Genomic DNA, 10970 nt, shown 5'->3' on the forward strand with positions numbered 1-10970 from the left:
ATACATTTTGCATTTTTGATACTTTTAACATAGGCCGCCTGTACAAAAATGGAGAAGGATAATAACCACATATTCCTCTTGCAATTAACTTTTACTTTTGTAAGTTGCATTCTTCCATAGTTCCATATTTGCTACAAACACTTCTAAGGTCTCCCTCAATGGGTCAAAGTAGATAGATGAGAAGGAACTAGATTCCATATTTGCAATGGGTCGTTCATTTGGACCAGATGATCAAACCACTAACCTGGAAACCAGTGGCCAAAGCAGTTCTAGTGCTGGGTCGGCTCTTAAAACATTTATAATTTGGTAAATTATTTTTTGTTATTTTGGTAAAATGATTTTGGAAATTTTGATATTTGTGTAATTAATTTACCAAGAATTCATTTTGGTAATCTTGGTACATTAATTTAATAGAAATTATTAATATTGAATATTGAGTTAATGAAGTTTTGGCAATTAATTTTCCTAAATTTATTTTGATAAATTTTTGGTAATTATTTTTTTTAAATTATTAGAAATTAATGATTTATTAAACAATAATTTAATTATTAGAAAATTATTATTTTTTGTAATTTATCAAATAATCTTTTTGGTTAATTTGAAAAATTATTAATTTAATATATTTTAATAATTACATAATTTATAATAAATAATGTGGATAATTTTGGTAAATTAGTTTTTGTAATTTTGGTTATTTTGGTATTTTTTGTAATTAATTTATAAAAAAAATAATTTTGGTAATTTAATTTAATAGAAAGATACAATTATTAATTTATTGAAATTTAAATTAATAAATAACATTTTGGTAAAGTAATTTTGCCAATCAATTTTTGGTGATTAAGTTTTTTGTCATTTAATTTTCATATAATTTTGGTAAATTAAAATTGGAATTTTGGTAATTTTGTATATTATTTTTTGTTAAATTATTATTTTTTAGTAAATACATTTTTGCAATTTTGGTAATTTTGGCAAATTAATAATGGTAATATTTCCAAGGCAATGACATTAGGAATGGCTACGGGGTAGGGGCAGGGTTGGGTTTTCGATATTCCATCCCCAACCATTGACTGAAATACTCCACTCCATCCCCACCCATACCCCAAATGGGGCTAGAAATCCCAGATCCATTGCCCTACCCCACCCTAGTCATTCCTATTTGTAAGCCCAATACTTTTTTTTTTTTGAAACCCTCCTATATCCTCATCCTACAACTATATTAATTAGGGGTGGAGAAAATTTTTAATAATTATAGGAGATTAATCATTGTTATTTAACTTTTTAAATTTAATTTATTGTACAAATTAGATTTATTGTATTTTTGTTATAAGTTTTGTTTTAGTAATTATGTGCTTTTTTTTATAATTTATTAGATATTAAAGTATTATTGGAGATTACACTATTTATTGACTAATTTAATATATTTTTAACATTTATTGTATTTTCATAATTATTGTACTTATTATATTTTTATTAGTTATTTATTATATTTTTGTTATAAATTTATTTTCAATAATTGTGTATTTTTTTCTATAAATTTTCAATAATTGTGCATTTTTCTATAAATTTTCAATAATTGTTGTAGATTAAACTTTTGTTATTTATTAGGTATTAGGCTACTAATTTAGCTGAAATTAGGAATGTTCACGGGTTGGTTCCATTTGATTGCACGTTGTTTAGTCAATCAAATTGACCTGGTCAAGTTGGGGAATTGGTCACTTGAGACCGACCATCCATTAGTGGAACCGGCCAAATCGGGTTGTATCAGTTTGGGTCGGTTTTTGATTTGGTTAGTCGGTTAAAAAGATTTAAGATCTAAACTTAAAAGTATATATATGCATATATAATTTAGCTAAAATTAGGAATGTTCACAGGTTGATTCCGTTTGATTGCACGTTGTTTAGTCAACCAAATTGACCTGGTCAAATTGGGGAATTGGTCACTTGAAACCGACCAACCATTAGTGGAACCAGCTAAATCGGGTTGTATCAGTTTGGGTCGGTTTTTGATTTGATCAGTCGGTTCAAAAGATTTAAACTTGAAGGTATATATATATATATATGGTTGGGTCGATCCAATTGTGGTCAATTCACAAATGTTCAAACTGAAACTAACTTGACCTGGTTAGGTTGGAAAAATGTGGAAACGAAGCCGATCAAAATACCAAAAAATTGACTAACAAGGGTCGACTTGGGTCTAGTTACTCAGTTTGATCAATTTCTTCGGTTTGATGAATAACTCTAGCTGTCAATTTGGTCAATTTGATTGGTGTAATGAACAATTCTTCCAAATCTAACCAACCTGCGCAAGCCCAACTAATCTAACCCGGCCCAGCCTGAGCCCGTCTGTGTTTCTTCTTTTTTTTCAAAATTTACCAAGTGTGTCCCCATGTTTCACACTTCATGTAAACCATTAAAGTGTGTGTTTTGTATATGGCTTTTTTGTAGTCATCTAAAAATTTATATTTAGGGTTACTAATATAAATTTTGAGATTTATTTGATTTTTCCTAGCATATGCACGTGTCTTAATTTTTTCATTGTATCCAAAGGTGTTGTGATCTCTCTCTCCGCACAAAGAAGGAAAATTAAGCAGAATGCAAGGAGGCCTTGCTAGGGGTGAGCATTATTCGGTTAAAACTGAAGTACCGAATCGAAAAATTTGGGTTTTGGTTTTTTTCGGTTTGGTTTTTTTTTTTGGGTTTTGGGTAATTTGGTTCAGTTAATTTGGTTTTCAATAATTTCGATTTTCAATTTTGGTTTTCAGATTTAGATATTCAGTTAACCGAAAAAGCTGAATTAGCTAAAATTCATTATATAATATATAATATATAATAATATTTAATATATAATATTCTATATATTTATATATCAATATATTATATAATGTATTATAATGAAATTAAATTTCATAATATATTATAATAATATATTGATATAGGTTATAATATACAATGTTATATATATAATAACTAAATTCGGTTTTTAACTGAAATAACCAAAAACTGAATTGAAAATTCGGTTCGGTTATTTTGGTTTTATTGAAAATCGATTTCAATTTTGATTTTCATTTTATTATTTTGGTTTATTTGATTCGGTTTTTAATCAAATAAACCAAATGCTCACCCATAGGCGTGTATTAAAAATTCATATTACAAATGTATTGAAAATTCCATTAGGAGTGTTCATGGATATCCAAAAACTCGAATCGAAAATCCAAATCCAAATCCACAATCCGAATAGAAAAATCCCAGCATCACTTAACCTAGGAAAAGAAACCCGTGCGTATGTATGTATTAGTTGTTTGGTTTATTTGATTGTACATAGATAAATATTGTTGAGATGTTAGTTTAGATCTTTGTTTTGTTAGTGATAAAATATTAGTTGGTTGTTTTCTTTAATTTAGGGAAAGAAGAATTAGTTTGTATGAAGATTACAATAAAAAATCAATCAATCAAATTGGTTAACAATTAATTCAGTTTGGTTAGATTCATATATTTTTCTAAGGCTTTGTTTGTTTTCAGTGTAAATATTTATTGATGTAAAAGTATATTGATGAAGTTTAACACCAACCGGTTTAAATGAGTGAATCCTTGTAAAGTGAAAATGTATGATTATCAATATAAATATTTACATTGATTTTATCAATAGTCTTTACATTGATTTTTGATGTAAAACTACATTCAAAACCCGACAAATATAACCCAGGAGTGTGAGTTTTACATTGGTCCATATTTACACTGAAAACCAACAAAGCTTAAATGAAAGTTTCGATTTAGTTAGGAAAATGTGCTCACGAACTGTATATGCCCCTAGGTCCCATATGAATACCCCTAGATCTAAATGTTTTATAACTGAACGCTCGGCCTGTTCTTACAGAAAAATAAAAAGAAAATAAAAAATTTCATAAAAAAGGGTCAAAACGGTTCAAACAGTTAACTGTTTGGTTCAATGGTTTGTTGACCAAAATCAACAGTTTTGGGAAAAACAAAACCGATAGGAAACTAATTCCCGGTTTTTCCGGTTTGATCTGATCCGGTTTTGAAAACCATATATATATATACATGCACATGCCTTCCAATTACGTGTGCTTGATTTATTAGAAGTTGAGTAATAAAGATTGATGGTGTTTTTATATTATTAGTTGTTTGGTTTATTTGGTTGTATTTAGATAATATTGATGAAATGTTATTTTACATCTTTATTTTGTTGGTGATGAAATATTAGTTGGTTGTTTTCTTTAATTCAGGAAAGGACCGAGATGTTTAGGAAAATATGCTCAAGAACCCCCTAGGTCCCATCGGAAGTGGGTAAATTTAGATCACCTCATCTCAGCAAGCCAGTCTGCTGCTTCATTGCCTTCTCAATATACTTTGCATTTCTGATACTTACAGATAACTTTTATGCATACTTTCATATTTGCTACAAACAATTATAAGGTCTCCCTCAATGGGTCAAAGTAGAAAGATAAAGAAAACACTGACAATCAGATTTTGTTATCCCTGGATTTCCCGGAGCTTGTTTCTCTGCAAAACTACCTAGACATGATTTCTGTTGAAATTAGAGGTAATTTGTTCTCTCACTTCATCTCTCTCTATCATGTCCATGGTATTTTACTTGCCTCAGCTCAAAAGTTTCAAGCTTCTACATGTAAGGAATTCATCCTCAAGTGAGGTTAAATGAAATCCCACATCTGCAGTTTAGTGTATTTGACTAGTTATTCTGTAATAAATTTCTGTTCTAGAATGAATTGACAAGTCGGTAAAACGTGGATGCATATCAACCATTACAACTCAGGCTCAGTTTATGTGTATTAATCTGTTCTAGACTGAGCTTTCTTGTTGCGTAAGAACTGTTTGTTTATTGGTCGCAATGGTTGAAGGCTCTCTCCTGAGCTCTGACTTTTCATGCTAACATCACTGAATCGACAAGAGAAGGAGGAGAGACCGCAACTTGCTCGAACGGCCGCGCTGTTAACAGTTGAGCAACGTTTGTTTAAGGTTAAACTTCATTTTCTATTGCTTTTGAAGTTTAAACTGTGTTAATTAATGGCTTGATTCTGCTTCACATATCGTCGTTTGCTCATTGTTTCCCCATGCAACGTGAATCTGAATTTCTATTTGTAGAATCTCTGGGCTCTCGAGAAGACATGCCTCGAGATACAGGTACGGTTGATTAGTTTATGGTTTCTGGTGGGTCAAAGCAATTAAGCCATTTTGCTCAACATGCTTACGTTTTTGACTTTTGATTTTTGAATCTCCATCTCAATCTCAATCATGTCTTCTTCAAGGCCAGAACTGAGTATCTTTTGATATGGGATCAGTGATGGGTTTGGGTGGTTGAGATTCAAAAGGCGGAATTTGAATCAATCAATTCAAAAGCTACCCAATTGCCCATAGAAAAGGACCAAACAGTTTGTACTCAAGTTTCTCCGAGGATTATTGGAGGAATCTGTGGGAAACAGTTTTACCTTTTGGGTGAAGAGACCATGGCTGTAGAGTAAGCTTCACCTATTCTATCACTTCTCAAGATTCTTGCACCAACGTTGCGAGATCAAATCAGCCCCCACAAGATTGTGCCTTATAATGTCCTACATACTGTGTATTGAAAACATTTCCCGATGATAATATCAGAAATGATAATGTTCTCATCGGAAGATGTTCGCGGATGTGGTGTGAAACGTTGTGTTGTGAGGGCTGATTCGAACTCCCAGCGTTGCACCTTTGTTAAGTCACACGTCTGTGAGACCCACAAATTGCATTTTAAATTGTTTCAGTTTTCTCCTCTATTTGTCAATTGGGGTGGCCATAGAATCGCGTTTTGTTATTATTATTATTATTTTTTTCTTTGAAAGTACATGTAATTATTCCGAGATTCTTCCTGTGGGTTATGTGTGAAGCATGCATCCTTATTTTAAAAATATGGTTGCTGAATTCAACATGGAGATTCTCAATTCACACTTAATACTCTGCAGTCGGCACACATGCACATTCACAGAGGATGGAATTCTGAGCAGAGAACAGACGAGGTTGTCCCGTTGTCCATCAAAGCTTCGATCTGTTGCACTGTAACTTTTAACATTTTGGCAATTTCTTAGGCTCAGTTTAGAAGTATAGATACAAATACGTAAAGTGCAAAACTTTCTATTTTTTATTATTTTATATGTTTTTTTATTGTATATATTTGTATTTGTACTCTTTCCAAAACTTTGTATTTTAATACTCTGCTGTGGTTGATCCTGGGCCTCATTATAACGTACTGGGTCTATTGTTTATAGGCTCATAATCTGATAACCCGAGATGAGTATGTTGGGTATATTCTTAGGCGATGTTAGGAGTGTTTAAAAAAGTGATTATTCAAAATAAATGTTTATTTAGGCCATTAAACACTTATTGGTATTTAGGAAATAAGCCTGAAATAAGTACTTATTTTAAAAATAAGGATTTATTTGTTAACCCCAAATTTTCAGTTTTTTTTAAGTGTTTATTGTATAAGCACTTATTCAATTTTTTTTTTCTTTCAAAATTGTTCCTAGTTGAATTTTATAAAAGTACTTTTATTAATGGACTTTTAAGAAAGTATTTTTATGAAAGAATTTTTATAAAAACATTTTTATGAAAGCACTTTTATGAAAGTACTCTTATAAAAACACTTTTACAAAAGTATTTTTATGAAAGCATTTTTACGAAAGTACTTTCGTAAGGGTATTTTCTTAAAAATGCTTTCATAAAAGAGTTTTTATAAAAGTGCTTTTGTAAAAATGCTTTCATAAAAGTACTTTCATTGAAGTGTGTTTATAAAAGTACTTTTTGTAAAAGTACTTTCATAAATGTGCTTTTATAAAAGTACTTTAATAAAAGTGCTTTCAAAGGGTATATTTTGAAAATTTGAAAGAAAATGAAAGACAAAATAGTCGCAAATGCTCATTTAAGTGCTTGTTAGAGAAAAAGACTACCAAACACCCAATATAAAATAAGTGCTTATTTTAAAAAATATGCACTTGAAAATATTGGGTGCCAAATGCAGATAAGTGCTTATTTGAATAAACACTTGTTTTTAATCACGTATTCAATAAGCACTTATTTTTAACTTAAGCACTCCCTAGCAATTGGGCACCCGTTGCTATTATCTCATCCCATGGATCCAACAGGTTTAGGGTTTCAAATAGATTAGACCAAATTGGATATACCTAGAGGCTAGATCCAAATTTGATCCGTTAATATTCAGATTCAAATCAAATCCTATCCACTGGATTTCATATTGACTCTGATTAGAATATTATAATCAATAATAAATTGCACTAAAAATGATCAAATATGTTTAAATCAACTTAAAACAACCTAGACATTTTCATGAACAAAATTACTAGAAAATAACTTCTATACTTGAACCTTCTAAGTTCTAACTCTTAAATAGACATAGACATTCAAACCATTTTTACATACATACATATATACATATACATTATCATGGATCCAATGTTAGGATTAAGACTCAAGTTGGACTAAAAACAAGAATCTTGAAAATGTCATGGTTTTACTAATTAACCCAATTAAAACTGTTATATCACAGAGATAAATGGCTCAAATCGAGATTGGGTGATGGTGGAAGTTAATAAGAAGAAAAAGAATTCTAAATCCAAGAAAATCCAGGAGATGCCTTATTTAGGAAATGTTCATAGGTCATTAAAATAAACAAAGGTTACCATTCCTGTTATTCTTAAGTTATTCTTATTCTTTTGTTTTTAACTTTTCCTTTGATCAAGCACTAGCTCTAGTTTTTGTTTCAAAGTTAAGGCCTCAATCTTCATGCTCCCCCTCCTTTTAATTATTAATAGGGTAAAATACAAAATCCTTCCTTGAAGTTTCTAGCAATCATAAAAACCTCCCCTATACTTTTATTTTATCAAATACCTTCCCAGAACTTTTGAAAAACTTGACAAAAACCTCTCTTCCATCATCTCTCAAGACGGAAAATGTTAGACTCATAAACCAGTCTTTTTTCAAATACCCATTCTACCCTTTTATAAATTATTTTACATACAAAATTACTGAAATAATCATGTCTTAACTTGACAAAAACTTCCTTTTACAGTCATCTTATAATGTTTTTGTCGAGTTAAAACAAGATTATTTCAGTAACTTTGTATGTAAAATAATTTATAAAAGGGTAGAATGGATATTTAGAAAAAAACTGGTGCATCAATCTAATGTTTTCTATCCGGAGAGGTGACAGAAGGGAGGTTTTTGTCAAAATTTTCAAAAATTCGGGAGAGGAATTAAAATTGTCAAAAAACCTTGAAAGGAGGTTTTTGTATTTTACCCTTCTTAAAAAATCCTTCTTTTAAAAAACCATCCAGTTTGATCCAAGTCTTAAGTCCAACTACAAAGCATCCATTGGATTCGGATTTGAATCCGGATAAATGGATATCGTTTGCTGCCCAATATAATATTTAATTAACACTTGACCTCCTTATCCAACATACTTTATATTATTTATATAGATTTTATAATCATATACCTAGGGTTAACAAAGAGGCCTAGTGGTTGCCATTAAATATTAAGAAATAATATATATAATAAGTACAACTTGTAGATGGTGACATGCATGCAGTACATGTATATGATAAATTTCCCCACAGAGTCGAGTCACCACGGTGGCGATTGAGACAAGATTTTAATCAGAGGCTTATTATAATGTTTTAACAAACTATTATTCATCTAACCAAAGGCTTCAGACAAAGTAAACCAAGATTTTAGTGGAATTTAGAATTCTAGCCAGAGGAATCGATGGCAGAGGTGACGGAGGGTAAGCGTGTGTGGTCCTTAAAATTTTCACAGAATGCGGCAAACAGGAGACGTATAAAGAATGCCAAGAGAAACTACAAAAAAGCTGAACGTCATTGAGAAATGGGTTGGGAAAGTATTTCTTATCTTCTACTATTTAAAGTATGAATTCCTTGTGCATTTCTGTGGCTAACAAACAACAAGAAATAAATTAAATGAGAGAGAGAGAGAGTTGACTCAAAACTAAAAGATACATATTGTACTAGGTAACATGGTAATAACCCTTCCACAAAATAAAGAAAGAAAAATGAAAAAAGAAAAAATTGTTGTAAATAATAAATAAAAGCTGATTTACTTTCCCTAACTTCAAATTCCACTCCTCCCCAATGCATATGCAGAAAAGTACTAACAAAAATCCATTGCTTTGATAATCAGTAACAAGAATATGGTCTTGCTTTTTTAAGCTATGTTTGGTTTGAGAGAAAAGGTGGGGAAAGGAAAGGAAAGGTAGGAAAACCCATACAAGGTTTGTAAAAGATTCCCTACCTTTACTTTCCTTTCCCTACTTTTTTCCTTCAAACCAAATACAACCTTAATTTCTACGGCAATTAGTGTATTTGGATTTTTACGTATTTTATGTATAGTATTTATCAAGTTAGAATTGATTCAGAAGACAGACAATTAACCCTTCTTCACTAAGAAAAGTTTTAACTTTGTTTACAAGGGAGAGTGGCCTACACTGTTAAAAGAACCTCCCTTCTTGTGCTTGGTGTAGTGGGTAGTTCAGACTTAGGAATCGGCCCAGTTTTTAGGCCCATATTGTTTCGAAGGGGAAGGGGGAAACCCTTGTAATATGGGGCCCATAAATGTGTGTTCAAATGGGAACTCAATTGCTCTAAGGTTTGTTGAGCGAATCTGTGTACCAAAGTAACTGAAAACCAACTTTTATAAGCTTAATATTGGCTGGGCCTTGGATAACCTTGATTTGTGTTCTAGAAATATACTATTTGTCTCATTAGCTGTCCTGTATATACTTTGTCTGCTGCTTTGTCCCATGAATTACGTTATACGGATGTTAATTGGTCTTACCAACACAAAAAGATATCTCTGGTCAATTGCAAAGTGGGCACTCCAAAATGGGTCAATCAGAAACCATTCAATTCAACCTCTGGAAACTGAACCCAATTGGGTGAGCTATATGGGTTCAAACAGGCGGGTCGGGTTGAGTAGAGTGTAGAATGTTCATCTCAAAATAGGCATTATAATGTATACTAAATAAGCATTATTTGGAGCAGTTGAAGGGAGGAAAACAAGTTGCTTTGGGTGTTGGTGGATTTTTTTTTAAAGAGTTGTGACATCACACTTCTGACTGGATTGATTGAGAGGCCATGTTGATGTTGTCACCGGCTGGAACAAAATTCAATGAAGCCTAAAAGTGTCCACACCAAGAAAATGAATCCTGGAATTGTTTGTACCACTAATTGCATCTCAAATTCAGATTCTATAAAATAGAATCACCAAATTTGCCCTGATACCAAAGAAAAGAAATTGAGACAGATTAGCATGTTTTGACTGGATTAAGTTAATATCACAAACCTTCCTTCCTACGGCCATGGACCAGACAATCCCTTGAAGGAAGACCCAGATGGCTTATCATATATGATAATATGAAAACAAACCAGCTTTTCCTAAGAAGCAAACAGGTTGACTTGTTGAAATGAATCTAATACTGAAGGAATCTCTTAATGTGTTCTTTAGCTTCGGAATCTCTCAAATGAAATATTATAACTATTCATCAAACTCAGCTCTCTATAAGCAATCAACTCACCAAGTATCATTTCGGTGACTTGTATAGATTTAGGGGTTGTTTGGCAACAAAGGTTTGCATTGTCAATGGCCCATTTGAATGCCAAAAGCCATGCTTAATTTTGTGTGGGTCAAATATGTTCCGGTATTTACACCCCTACAAGGACGGCCCACAGTCGTGGTCCCCCACAAATATCAAATATATTTATTTCTCAGCTCTACAAAAAAAAAACATAAATATTTAATAAATAAATAAATAAATAAATAAATAAATAAATAAATTCAAGCTTTGATCTATATGGCTCAGAATCTGCTTCTCCAAATTTACTTGCTTTTTCAATAAAATAGTTAGCATTCCACATGGTCGAGTATCCACGGAAGATT

The 10970-nt window shown here is 31.5% G+C and overlaps 1 long non-coding RNA gene across 1 annotated transcript; it reads left to right on the plus strand.

Moving 5' to 3' along the window:
• The first annotated feature begins 4303 nt into the window (after positions 1–4303).
• LOC148865132 (uncharacterized) lies at positions 4304–6287 on the plus strand. Its single transcript, XR_016110422.1, has 4 exons — positions 4304–4560; positions 4739–4994; positions 5121–5159; positions 5969–6287. It is a non-coding gene; the product is annotated as an uncharacterized LOC148865132 (long non-coding RNA).
• Positions 6288–10970: the final 4683 nt, after the last annotated feature.

The sequence above is a fragment of the Nelumbo lutea genome, chromosome 3 (genome assembly GCF_056320005.1).
Source record: "Nelumbo lutea isolate HS-2025 chromosome 3, American lotus-T2T, whole genome shotgun sequence".
Taxonomy (NCBI): Eukaryota; Viridiplantae; Streptophyta; class Magnoliopsida; order Proteales; family Nelumbonaceae; genus Nelumbo; species Nelumbo lutea.